At 46.3% G+C, this 11,827-nt stretch overlaps 1 non-coding gene across 1 annotated transcript; it reads left to right on the top strand.

The window, feature by feature from the left end:
• The first annotated feature begins 8,492 nt into the window (after positions 1–8,492).
• Positions 8,493–8,599, top strand: LOC120860916. The gene has a single exon (XR_005720458.1). It is a non-coding gene; the product is annotated as a U6 spliceosomal RNA (small nuclear RNA).
• The last annotated feature ends 3,228 nt before the right edge of the window (positions 8,600–11,827 follow it).

The following is an 11,827-nucleotide window of genomic DNA, read 5'->3' on the forward strand; positions in this document are numbered from 1 at the left end:
ACCTAGTCTTTGTTATTCTGCAAATACTTACTGAGCACCTATTCTGTGCCACACACTGATTTAGGCACTGGGGATACAGTGGTAAACAAGACAAAAACAAGACAAAAATACTCCTGGTAAACAATATTTGACATAATTTCAGTGATAGATACCTATCACCAGTAGTAAGTACTATGAAGAAAAATAAAGGGGAAAAGAATAAAAGGAAGTGCCACTGTCTAGAAGTGGTCAGGGAAGGCCTCCCGGAAGAGCTGACATCTGAGCAGAGACCCGACTTAGCAAGAGAAGAGCCTTACTGCATTTTAGTGAGGCTTACGCAGCCTAAAGATGAAGAACAAACCTCAGATGCCTTGCCTGGTGGTCCAGTGGTTAAGACTCCATGCTTCCCATGCAGGGGTGTGGACTCGATTCCTGGTCAGGGAACTAAGATTTCCACATGTCAGTGCTGGGAGGCCGAAAAAGAAACAAACCTCAGAGAAATGTAGTGGCTTTCCCTAGGTTACAAAGCTCCTAAGACTCCTCTTGGAAAGGGTGTGAGATTCTAGGCTCTGGTGATGAATTCAGAAGCAGCACCTCACCCTCAGACTCTCCATTCACAGACAGCTGTGGTGGCAGATCTTTAGGCAAACTCACTTAGTAAGAAGTCAGCCCATGGGTTCTTCTTGCCCTCTTTCCCTCTTCTCCTTCCTCCTCCCTTACCTCCTTCTCCTTCCTGCTTTTACAACATTTTATTATAAATAAACACTGGGAAGTTTATTATGAACAGAGTTTCAATTCAATAATTTTAGAAAGGACACTTCAACCGGTGCCCAAGAGAACAAAATATTTAGCCACCATCCCAGAAGACTTCACGTGTTCCTTTCCATATTCTTATCGTTCACAGTAATCTCTTCCTTGTCTTATCATTTTGTGCAATCTATATTTGTATTCCTAAACAATACCGTTTTGCCTAATTTTGAAGTCCATTGAAATGGTATAAATTTGTATATATTCTTGTCTTACTTCTTTCACTCAACATCATGTTCACAAGATTCATCCATGTTGCCAAGTATATTTGTTTATTGGGGCTTCCATAACAAAGAACTACAGCTGGTTGGCTGGCTTAAACAAAAGGAATTTATTTTCTCCTAGTTGAAGAGGCTAGAAGTCCAAGATCAAGGTGTCAGCAAGGTTACTTCCTTCTGAGGACTTCGAGGGAAGGCTGTGCTCCAGGTCTCTTCTTGCTTATCGAGAGATGGCTGTCTTCTCCCTGTGTCTTCATCTTTCCTCTGTTCGTGTCTATGTCCAGATACCCTCGTTCTATAAGGACATCAGCCGTACTGGATGGACGCTGGCCCATATGACCTCATTTGAACTTGATTGCCTATGTAATTAAATATAGTCACACTCTGAAGTATGGGGGTTAGGGCTTTATATGAATACAGTGGGATGGGGGAGATACCACTGAGCCTAACACTGAATGTAACTACGGTTCACTCATTTTCATTACGGTGTGGTCACCTATTGTATGTCAATCACAGTGTATCTACCCATTCTGCCGCTGATGGGCACTTGAGTTGTTTCCAGTTTGGAGGCCATTACAAATAACACTGCTTTGAATTTTCCTTCACCTGTAACTTGGTGCAGGTGTGCATGAATTTCTTTAGGGTTTGTAACTAGAAGTGGATCAACTGACTCACGGGATAAGTTTATCTTCAATTTTATTCATTTATTTTTTAAATTGATTTGGCTGTGCTAGGTCTTAGATGTGGCACACGGGATCTTTGGTCTTTGTTACAGTATGTGGGATCTAGTTCCCTGACCAGGGATCAAATCTGGGCCCCCTGCATTGGGACCATGGAGTCTTAGCCAATGGGCTACTAGGAAAGTCCCTATCTTCAATTTTACAAGGTGTGTGGACAGTTTTCCAAAGTGGCTACACCAATTTCTTCTTACCCCAGCCACAGAGTCTCACATCTCCATTGCTCTACTCCTCACCAGCACTTGGTATTAGCAGACCTGCCAGGGTTAATTGTGAGGTAGTTTATTTTGCATTTCCTTAATGACTGATGGCATTGGGCACATTTTCACACAAACCATCTAGAGCTGCCATTATGTAAAGTGCCTGTTCAAGACTTTTGCCAACTTTTCTATTAAGTTCTCTTTTTAACCTTTGAATTACTCTACTTTATACACTCAGAGCAATTTTATTGTCATTTAAGGGCATAATGTTAACCTTCCTGCTCCTTGGTCGGTACCATCAGATCCATCCTGAAATTTTTTAATAACTTGAATCTCAGAGAAAAAGGATTGGAGGTTTAATCTCTTTCTTCCCAGAAGCCCCTGGGCTTCTTAGGCAAACATTCCAACACCCCTCCTTCAACTTCTTACCTCCACATGTGGGTTGATCACCCCCCCAAGTCACAGCATCCCCTCCTGCCTGCCCTGCTGCCATGCCGCCCACACAGAACATGATCACTGAAGGAGATCAGGTGCAATGTCCAGCATAATCCCAGGAACCCCACATGCTGTTAGTGAATATGACTTCCTTCCCCGTCCTGATGCTCTGCCGAAAGGAAAGTGAAAGTGTTGGTCGACCAGTTGTGTCTGACTGTTTGCGACCCCAAGGACTGTAGGATGCCAGGTTCCTCTGTCCACGGAATTCTCCAGGCAAGAATACTGGAGTGGGTTGCCATTCCCTTCTCCATGGGACCCCCCCAACCCCCCAGGGATCAAACCCGGGGTTCCTGCATTGTAGGCAGATTCTTTACTGTGTGAGCCACCAGGGAAACTACTGCAGAAAGGAAGCCTCTGAGTGCCAGGTCATATGCCAATGCCTGCTATTTGCCCATTCATTGCCATTCTCTTCCTTTTTCTTAGCTGCAGATTTTATTCAAGGAAATAAAAGGCACCCTTTGCTGCTTTCCTGACACCTGGAACCTCCTGCAGCCATCTTAGTTGTTGCCTTAAAGGATAAAAGAACTTACGTGGCTCTGTGACAGAGAGGAGCCATCAGACCAGACCTTGAAAGACAACTTGGTTTATGCAACACAGAAATTAACCTCTGTCACTTTAAAGCCATTGTTATCCGGTTTTCTTTTAGATGAGGCACAACTGAATCTTGATATTTAATGGAAAACACATATTTTCAGTTAATTATAAACATCTGTTGGCTGGAGTTAACTTTTCCTGCTTCCATTAAAATCATTTTTCTGGTCAGTAAGTTTTAATATATTTAGATATCCACATTCAACTTTACATTTTTCAAATAGCCGATTAGATCAGTATTTTCATGCTGGTATGAGTATTGAGATACAGTATCTTAAATGGTTATAAACTTAAGTACTTCCTGTGATAGAAGTATCCCTTCCTCTCTAAGAAGCGGTCTTGCTTATGACAGCTACATGTAAGTAAACGTTAGGATACTCAGGAGGTAATGAATTCATTCTCTATTTTATTTATTTTTTTGGCTGTATCTCTGGGCATGCAGGATCTTAGTTCCTCAACCAGGGATCGAACCAGCCCCCACTGAAGTGGAAGTGATGTCTTAACCGTTGGACAGCCAGGGAAGTCCTGAATTCATTCTTTTTGAATGCAACTAATATTCACAGAGAACTTCCTGTGTGAGTTAGCCAGGCTGTGTCCTCCCTGTTCAAAGTGAGGCTCTCAAGCCATGGTCCCTACCCTCCATGACTGTAATGTGATAAAGCCATGGGTCACTGTCAGATAGCAGGTTAATGTATTTGGTCGGGGAGCCATTATGGAAATGAGAATGTACATACCCACACATACACCCACAAACACATGATAACAAGGAGGCTGCGTGAGATGTAGGAGCAAACACTGTGGATTCTGACTGTAAGGCCTTATATGATTCACTGAATCTTTCTGAGCCTCAGTTTCCTCTTCTGAAAATGGTGGCTTATCCCACGGGTATATTGTGAGGATGAAATGAGAAAACACATAAATGCCGGCATAAAGGAAGCACTCAATCATGTTCAATAAAGTGGGTTTGTGGCTTTGTTTTCTTTAATTTTTTTTCCTCTTTACTGAATTTGTTACAATATTGCTTCTGTTTTATGTTTGGCCAGGAGGCATCTGGGGTCTTAACTCCCTGACCAGACAGAGATGGAATACACACCCTTTGCCATCAGAAGGGGAAGTCTTAACCACTGGACCACTAGGGAAATCCTGGTTTGTTTTTATTTTTAACTTAACTGGCTAAGCAGGGTCAAAGACCCATCTGCCACTTCAGCAGAAGGCCTTACTCCAGCCACCTGAGTCATCCCCCAGCCAGGCCCCAGGCCTGGGGTGGGTCCCAGGGTCTCTCATCTCCCAAAGGCAATGATACTTCTCATCACCAAAGCCTGGAAGAGCTGGGTGTAAGTACAGATTAAGTTTCCATTTTTACTTAAAAATCCTAACTTCTGGACGTTCATTTTGGGGATTACAGCAGTAGATTAAGCTACTTTAATATGTTATAAGTTGAAGTCTTTACTTGGCTGCTAAAGTTTAATTCAGTCTAATTATTTCATATGGCATCAACTATAATAGTTTCATAATTTCTAGTATATTAAGCACTTAATATGTTGTGTCATTTGAAATCACATATTAAATTCAGCAAAGTACATTTTAATGAGAGTTAAGTGGTGTGAAAATATTAATACAATGTGATGGTTCATCTTGGCGCTCATATTTTGTAGGTCTGTTCCTTGTGTACAAATGCCTGGCTCACCAGGTAAGGGAAGTGTTTAACTGCCTGGAGCTCAAATGGGTGTCTGACCAGAACATGCTCCCACCTTTTCCCACATAGCACTTTACAGTGGGATTTCTCACTGGACCTCATAACCCAGCAAAGCAAGCAGGGAAATCATTCCTTCCATTTTAGAGATGAGGGAGCTGAGGCTCATTCCTGGGACATCACAATGACCCTTCCTGGCTCACAGCCATTGCCGTTTCCCCCCTGCTCCGCAGCTGTTGTCAGAATAACCCAGGGGAGAGTAATGCCTGGACTCTGGCACAAGGAGGATTTGGAGGAAGTGTCATTCTTCCCCCGACTTGTATCCACACATAGAGAAACTGACAGAGACACAGAGAAGTTGGCTGACTTTGTACTTGCACTTGGCAATTCTTTTTGAACCTTCTTTCAGAGCCTACAAAAATCACAGTGAAGCCTTAAGATAGCAACAGCTTGGACTTCCCTGGTGGTCTGGTGGTTAAGAATCCACTTGCTGATGCAGAGGACACAGGTTCAGTCCAGGGTCTGGAAAGATCCCACATGCCATGGAGCAACTAAACCCCTGCACCACAACTACTGAAGCCCACAGGCCTAGGGCAACACAGGAAGCCACCGCAACAAGAAGCCCACCACCACCATGACGAGTAGCTCCTGCTCACTGCAACTAGAGAAAACCCACGCAGCAATGAAGACCACCACAGCCAAACCAAAATGTGTGTGTGTGTGTGTACAGCAACAGCTCAAAATAATGATATGTCAATGGCAGAATTTAAGGCAGCAAAGAAAGAGATTTGAGAGAGAGCTTCCTTGAACCCTTCAAACTGCATTCCCATCTTCCTTCTAGGTGCAGTTAGCCCTTGGAGTCAGAGAGATCCGAGAGCAAATTCCAGTATCATGGACTAGCTGCGCCCCTTTACCTCTCTAGACCTAGGTTTTCCCCATCAGCAAAACAGGAATAATAAACCCCCTGTGCTTATCTCTCAGAGACATTAAAATAAAATAATACATCAGAAGGTCCTACGGTGACCTTAAAGCGCAGGGACTCATGCTAAGCTGAACAGGAGTTAATGCGTCTATGTGATGCTGTCCTTCCCAAACAATGTAACTACACTTTAATCCGGGCCTCTGGTAACTCAAACCCAAAGGATTAAAGACCTCTGGTAAAAACAGTGCCCACAGTAGCTCAGTAAAGGAGGAAAAAAAAAAAAAGAAAAAAATCCACCTGGTGGCTTAGATGGTAAAGAATCTGCCTACAATGCAAGAGATGTGGGTTTTATCCCTGGGTCAGGAAGATCTCCTGGAGAATGGAATGACAACCCACTCCAGTATTCTTGCCTGGAATGAACAGAGGTAGGGGTGTGGATGTCAGTGTGGCTGTGAGTGTGGACGTGAGTTTGTGTGGGTGTGTCTAAGAAACAGTCTCCACAGTAGCTTAAAGAAAAGAAGGGAAACCTCTCACCCTCCCCCAACCTCCCTCTCCCTCCTTGCTGGGCCTTCCAGCTGGGGCAGGGGCAATTGGTTTATGGTTCAGCAGGTCCCAGACCCTAGGTCCACATGAGCCCCTGTGGACTGTTTCCAGGATCTTCCATGCCCCTAAAAGAGAAATCAAAACTAGTGTTGAATTTTAACATCTTGCTAATTAGTCTTGAAAAATTCTTCATTCACCTGGTTACAAAAACCACAGCAGGTAAAAGCAGACAGAAATGTTAGTCTCTAGAGCACTTTCCTCACTTGGCAGAAGTTAAAACTGAACCAGAGAGGCAGGTCCAGAAAGTTGGCCAAGGTCACCAAGACAGGTATAGGGAGGAATGGAAACTAAAATTTAGATCTCTGTCCTCTGTACCACAGCTGCTCAATAAGAAAAAAAAAAACAAAACGAACAAACAAAAACCCACCTCTGGCTCAAAATAACACAAGCTCATATAGCCAGAAACAGTGAACAACTTGGTCCATCAGCCTGGTCCATCTCCTGCTGGTTTCCGCAATAAGGCAGTTATGAACCCATGAGAGGTACCTGTCACAGTGACACGTGTGTGCATCGACTGTGTCCAAAAGGCTCTCCCTCTAAATAAATGAAGAAAAACGTGGCTGCTAATTGAAGAATAGCATCATCTCCCATCAATGCTAATATGCATTTTGGTTATTTGCAATTCCCTTTTGTAAGTCTGAGGGAAACATCATTGCCCAAATTAGCTCTTTTCGCTCAATAAAGGCCATATTAGCATTCTGAGGTTTGTTTGCTTACTGCTTAATTAGAGAGAGGTCAGATGAGAAGTTGGGCTGTCTGCACCTGATTCCCATTTCACTGAACACGGTGGTGGGGGGAGGGGCTCCAAAGTCCCCAGAGGCCAGGCCAGGTGCTTCCCGGCTAGAGCTCAGTCAGGCTCACAGTGCGGTGCCAGAGCTCCACGTGGAGCACCAGCTATTGGATACCTCCACAGCGGCCTCCTCTGAAGCACTGGCCCAGATGGGTGAAACTAACTCAGGTGACTCCAGAGTGTTCCTCTGCCTGGATTCTGCGTCCTGCCCTCTCAGGGCTGCATCCCTATCATCAAGTGACAGCTCGACTGTCACCTCCTGTCCACCCACTTAAGTGGCCTCCTTCCTCAGCCACACTGTATCCCCGCATGTTCTTTCCCATCTGCCTCGGCACTGAAAAATGCTCTCCCCATGCTGGAACGCAAGCTTCATGACCCCTGCAGCCCCGCTGCTCACGTCATGGATACTCAATATTTGGTGGAAATGAAGGCAGGAAGGAAAACCTGAGCTGATAAGGCTTTGGGAGCATTGTTTAAGAGGAAAAGGGCAGACTACACTCCTGGTCCCGTATATTTTCTCTCTTGAGTTACACCGTGAAGAGTAAAAGATCAGTCTTTGAAACCAGATTTGCATCCAAATCCCCAGTTGTCTCACCACTGACAGGATAATTTTGGCCTTGATAGTTTGACCAACTAGAGAATCCGTTTTCTAACCTACAAACTGGGCGGGGGTGAGGGTGGGGTGGAATTGATCAATCAGATTCAGTGCCTGGCTCAGGACTGGATCAAAGGGTGGTGATATTTCCCAGACTGCCACCACCCTCGAGCCACGCTATGCAAAGCCTGGACCCCAGAGCGGACCCGCCCCGCCCCGCGCCAATCCCTCTGTCCCTTGGCTTCAAGTGCGGCGCCCAGCCCCAGCCGCGCAGCACACAGCTTCCCGCGCCCAGTCACTGCCAGGTCTCTGTCGGTGGCTCCAGCCCTCGCGGGGTCACTAGTCCCAACGCGACCATCGGTTCGCAAGCGGTTCGGAGTCCCGGATCGCACTTCTGGGGAGATCTCTTTGGCACCATGGCCCCTCGTCCCAAAAAAGCATTCTCGCGGGGCACACGCCGCCACGAGTAGTTGCGGAGATCACCGCGCTGCCGAGTTCCCCTCCGCCAAGCGCTGCGACCGACCCTTCCGCATTCAGTTCGGCAGGAGCGCAAGAGGCGCGTGAGCAACGCGCACCACGTGACCGAGCTTGTCTGCCCGCGCAGTCTACTAGGCGCGCAGAGGTCGGGCGGGGGTAGGGCTAATTTCCCATGGTTCCCTTCATTTGCATATATAATGTAATAAGGTTATGAAGACTATTAAACTCAATCATAATCAAACAATATGATGACAGTATGTGTAGTACAAAAGGTCAGAACTTATTATGTACTTTGAATCTTAAAGAAGGGCACAGTCTAGTCACCATAACTGTAAAATTTTTTCTATTCTTGGCTTTATATGGTTTCTGAGAGGACCTAGGTGTCGTGCTCGCTTCGGCAGCACATATACTAAAATTGGAACGATACAGAGAAGATTAGCATGGCCCCTGCGCAAGGATGACACGCAAATTCGTGAAGCGTTCCATATTTTTGTCCAGACGGTCTGCACAGCTCTCATCTTGATGCGAACGCTTTTCGCCTAAAGTTTCTGCTTTTTGTTTGACATAAAAGAAGCCATAGCTCCTGGAGACGAAGTAAAAAGTAAATGTGGGCAATCAGATTGATCTGATTGTGCTTTTCACACCTGGCCCTTGGGCCCCAGTCTTCAGCCTTGCAAATCTTGCCTCTGCTTCCCTCTGTATTATCCTGAGTTCTACTGTACCTTACCCTTAAGGAAGTGGCCTTGCCAAAGTTGGTCCGTTTCACGTCCAAAGCATAACAGGACCTTGCTGCTAAGTCGATTCAGTCGTGTCCGACTCTGTGCGACCCCATAGACGGTCTCCCACCAGGCTCCCCCGTCCCTGGGATTCTCCAGGCAAGAACACTGGAGTGGGTTGCCATTTCCTCCTCCAATGCATGAAACTGAAAAGTGAAAGTGAAGTCGCCCAGTCGAGCCCAACTCTTGGCGCCCCCACGGACTACAGCCTACCAGGCTCCTCCATCCATGGGATTTTCCAGGCAAGAGTACTGGAGTGGGGTGCCATTGCCTTCTCCGAACAGGACCTTAGTGCCACCATAAACTTAAGTTGTACTATAACAGGAACTTGGAACAAGACTGACTCATGGTACCTCTGAATCTTAAAATAATAATAACAATACTTACCCCTTATTGAGCATCTCCTATATGCCAGGGCCTTCACCGATATCTCATTTTAATATTCCTGACAGCCCTGTCTCGTGGGTATTACTGCCACTATTTCATAGGAGATGCTGAGGTAAAGCCACCTGGGCATGATCATGTTAATTAATAAGTAGCTGAAACAAGGCCTGCTAAGACCTTTAGCTGCACAGATCCTGAAAAGCCCTGCTCCCAGGTAATTCAATGGCAAAAGGCACAGTCCTAAACAATAAGAATGAGAAGGGAAAAAATGCCAACAAAGTTCAGATTTATCAATTTCTTTCCAGAAGAAAAATGTGGGTGCATACACTTTGCTGGTGCCTGAGCACGCGTGTAGTCCGCCTGGCGGTGTCTGCAGCCGCCGGGAGCCGGGTTGGCATGCCTCTCGCGGCCCCCAGGCTCTGCTCTCGCCTCAATCAAGGCACGGGGATGGTCGCCCGGCCTCAGAGCCGCCCCAATCGGCGGCGAGTGCTCAGAGCTGCAGACCAGTGTACTATCAAGGATCCACTTCTGTTCTCTTCAGTGGAGGCAAAATGATCCTTTCCAGAAAAGAGCCGAGAACAGGCATCCGTGGGACCTCACGGCCTCCAGTGCGTGGAGTTAGAGGACAATTTTTGGTTTTCATTTCTTCCCCCAAAGATACTTCGTTCCTTGGAGGCCGCGTGGGTCACTGGGTGAGTAGTTTAAAGGCCCATTTCTGGAACGTCTAACAAGAAAATGACCACTATTGGTTTGGCTCTCTTTCTAGAGAAACTGGTCATTCTTTATCCTTCTTTGTGGCATAACCCTGTTTCAGAGTAAAATTTAGAAAAGACAGGAGCAATTCCTAGTTCTGTAAAAGCCAAAGACCTAGCTGACTTCTGTGGCTCTGCAGTTCTATGAAGTAGGTATTCTTTTCCCCACCATGTTATAGATGAGGAAGCTGAGGAACAGAGATATTCAACAGCTTGCCCTACAAATGTCACACAGCCAGTCAGTGGCAGAGAAGGGACTGAGACCCAGGAAATCTGGCTGTAGAGTTTGTGCTCTTAACAAACACTGTGCTTCCCTTTGGAGTGTAGAGTGGGAGAAAAGGCTGTTTAGAATTAATGCAAAGAGAGTGCAGGTCCAGTTCTGCTTTTTTTGGTGTTCTGAATTCAAGGATGGGAAGCACATGTTCTGCAAAGGATCAAGGCTCGACTTTAGATCAGGGTAGCTGGGAATGGGTGGACAGTTATGTGCCCAGTAACTCTGCAAAATTAGAGGGAGTGTGAAGGAGCACCCTCTTTGGGATCCAACTGCAAGAGGAAAATACTGTTCTAGGTTGACCATCCCTTACTTGACCCTTGCCACCTCCCCCCAAACTAATCCTATTGACAAAAGATCTTCTGAGCAGCAAGCCTGTTTAATTAGCTATGCAAATAAGCTTAACTGCTTCACAGTAGCTGTGGTCCAGAAGCACCTAAGGTTTCCTTCCTTCAGACATTTCCAGCACCCAAATGAACCACAAAGCTGACCCCATTCATCTGGACATCTGTTGAGTACCTGTGATGCATTGGGCCCTGTTGGAGATCACAAGGAAGGGCAGACATGGCTCTGATGGCCAGGCCACTTACAGTTCTGTGGGAAACACAAACACACACCAAGGATAACTCAGGGAGGTAAGCACCCTATTAGCTTCCTTAACCAAGTGCCACGGAACACAGAGGTTACTCCCAGGAATCCAGAAATCTTCCAGGTGTGTTTTGCTGAGGGGTTACCTCAAATTTCAGAGGAAATGAAGGTGGGGGAGCTACCTACTGGTTTCTCCCAGGGGAGTGAAAAACCAAGTAGCTTGATGCTGTCTCCACCTGCTCCTCCAGCTTCCCGCAGTTTATCACCCTGGATTTGCTGGGGCCTGTCTGGAGGAGCATCCCTAGAGCCTTCCTCGGTCGAAAAATGAGTGGGAGATACAAGAGGCATGTTTGCCTGGCTCCTCACCCCCAAACCTCAGACTCTAAAGCCCGACCTTCTTGGGTACTGCCGGGGGCCGAGGTGAGGGACAAACAATACGAAAGCTCCCCATTCCCCAAGCCCCACTTTTTCTCCCTAAGACATGGCTCCCTAGTCTGGGGCCTTCGGACGCTGGCTGTAATGCCTAAAATGTGTCGCAAGGTGGCAACGTTGTGGCGAGAAAAAGACATTAAAAATCGGGATTTTTTTTTTCAAAGCATATTTTCCCTATTAATGTTTCATTTAACTTAATTAGAATCTGGTAAACTAATTAAAGTAGCTACGAGCCCCGCAATCAGCAATAATTCGTATAATTATTGATAATTACATCCATACCAATCGCTTGGTTATTAACATTTGGGGGGAACAAACCACTTCTGAAGGGAATCGGAGCCCAGGAGGGCTTTTGCGAGCTCTTTCTAGGTCGCATCCGCCTACACCTCGAATCCACAGAGAATCCGGTCCAGATGCTGCGCTCTTTCCGGCTGGCCCCAACTGCCTGCGGCGCTTTCCCCCACTTGGGGAAATTCGAAAAGGAAAGGTGGAATATTTACCAGGTTCCTCTGTGTGG

This window comes from Oryx dammah, unplaced genomic scaffold, assembly GCF_014754425.2.
Source record: "Oryx dammah isolate SB20612 unplaced genomic scaffold, SCBI_Odam_1.1 HiC_scaffold_11209, whole genome shotgun sequence".
NCBI lineage: Eukaryota > Metazoa > Chordata > Mammalia > Artiodactyla > Bovidae > Oryx > Oryx dammah.